The following is a 2,500-nucleotide window of genomic DNA, read 5'->3' as shown; positions in this document are numbered from 1 at the left end:
ACTTTTACGTTATGACTCACCAGTTGGTTCTAACTATTAATAACGTCTGTGTTTTTTTATTTCCTCTTCGTGAATTTTGTGCCTGATAAGTGCATGCTGCAAGCTGTATCTCGAGAGTAGTATTTACCATATTGATCGATCGTTAGTGTGTTATTGTACAGTCATTTGAATAATTATCAAAAATTATCAACTTTCACCCACGTGCGTTTCGTAATCTTGAGGTTGATGACCCCTTTTCCCTTGGGTCGTCAGGTCCTCGGGATATCTTGCTTGTTTAAACTTGAGGAGGATTCAAATGTACTTATTCATACTGGTTTAAGGGATTAAGAAATGTTAAGATGGTAAGTACACTGATGTTGAGGTGGTTGACACTGCCTGTGCCTTGTCGTTGCTTCATATACTTTGGGTAAATTATGAAAACAAGTTTAAGCAGCCTGTAGCCTGAGCAATGGAATACGAGTAACTTTGTAGGCCAAATCCAAGCTTAAGAATCGTAATGCTTAGTTATTTTGTGAAATTATTTTTAAAAATGCTGTATTATAAAGAAAAACATTATATCGAATAAAAATTATTAGCCGTGGAGTACGATTTATGAGTAAAATGATATCCTTAGTCAAGGGACTTTGGCGATTATAAGAACACGAGTGGGGGCCGTAAAAGAGAGAGAGAGAGAGAGAGAGAGAGAGAGAGAGAGAGACGAGGGAGGGAGGAGGAGAGAGAGAGAGAGGGAAAAGAGAGAAGAGACGACGAGAGAGAAGACAGAGAAAGACGAGATGAGACGAGAGAGAGAGAGCGAGACGAGAGAGGAGTAGAGGAGACAAACAGGACGACAGAGACAGAGACAGGACACAGAAAGACAGACAGCAGAGACACAGAACAGAGAACCAGCAGACAGAGGACAACCGACACAAACGAAACGACAGAGAACAACACACACACAACACACACACACACACACACACACACACACACACACACATACACAGACAAACCCCTCTCCACCACCACCCGTTTGTACCACGACACAATACGCTCTCAAACCTTGAAAAATATCCGACAATATCACCCCCACAAAAAAATGATATCCCAAAATATCCACCCATACACAGAACACCTGCGCCATCCATTCACATTACACGAGGCTGACACGAGCATGGACCCGAAGCCTCGTATCAAAGGAGACACACGGGCGGATAAATTCCTTTTGGACGCGATCTCCTTTGTCTTCGGCGCTCATGGCAACTGCACTGGTCTTCACGTTCAGGGCTACTGTTATTGTCTGGCGGTACTGCCATTATTCTTTTTTTTCTGTACTGGTCTTCGGTCTTTGTGTACTATTTTTTGCGTATTGGTTTTTGGTCTATGTATTGTGGTCTTTGCCTTTTTTTCTGAACTAGTGTAGTGCTGTTAAATGGTCTTCGGTCTTTATGCAGTGGTTTTTGCCTTTTTTTTTTTTTGCACTTGTCTTTGTGTAGTGGTTTTTGTATGTTTCTGTGCTGGTCTCTGTATTTTTCTGTACTGGTCATTGTATTTTTCTGTACTGGTCTTTGCGTACTGGTCTCTGTGCATTGGTCTTTGTGGTTAAGAAGGATGGAAGAAAGTGTATGTATACCTAGAGTGAAAAAGTATGTTTTTTTGTGTATGGAATATGGTTAATGGTGTGCGTGTGCGTGAAAGAGTGAGTGTATTGGTCTTAGTAGCGTATGGAGGGTGTAGGAAACTGCTTCTGGAGTGAGTGTACTGTTTTTAATATTGTAAAGACCGAAGGGGAAGGTGTGTGTGCGTGTGTGTGTGTGTGTGTGTGTGTGTATGTGTGTGCGCGCGCGCGTGTGTGTGTGTGTAGTGTGTGTGTGTGAGTGTGTGTGTGTGTGTGTGGTGTTGTGTGTGAGTGTGTGTGTGTGTGTGTGTGTGTGTGGTGTGTGTGTGTGTGTGTGTGTGTGTGTGTGTGACAGAGACAGAGACAGAGACAGACAGATACACAAACAGAGAGAGAGAGAGAGAGAGAGAGAGAGAGAGAGAGAGAGAGAGAGACAGAGAGACAGAGAGACAGAGAGACAGAGCCACAGAGACATAGTGTATGTGTGTATTCGAGTGTGAATGTATGTATGTGTCTGTTGAAAAGCAAATGTAAAAAGGAAGGTGTGCATATATATCTAGAGTGATCGGATATACTGTCCTTGTGGTTTATAAAGCAGAAAAAGAAGACAATGCTCGTGTGTGTGCCGAGCGTATGCATATGCTCTGAGATTCCATCGCGCGTGTCGAGAATAAAATTGTTGGAACCTTTTTATTCCAAAAAAATATTATATATATATATATATATATATATATTATTATATATCGGATATTTATACATATAATATATATATATTATATATAATAGCTAATATATATTATATATAATATAATTTTGATCGGTGAGTCTTATCAACGAATGCTCGTTTTTCTTACTAATCCTACTAAAACTTTTCAGTTCCTCTCAAAATTTATCCTTTAAACC

This window comes from Penaeus monodon, chromosome 1, assembly GCF_015228065.2.
Source record: "Penaeus monodon isolate SGIC_2016 chromosome 1, NSTDA_Pmon_1, whole genome shotgun sequence".
Taxonomy (NCBI): Eukaryota; Metazoa; Arthropoda; class Malacostraca; order Decapoda; family Penaeidae; genus Penaeus; species Penaeus monodon.
The sequence above is the reverse complement of the archived record's forward strand: the minus strand, read 5'-3'. Positions refer to the sequence as shown.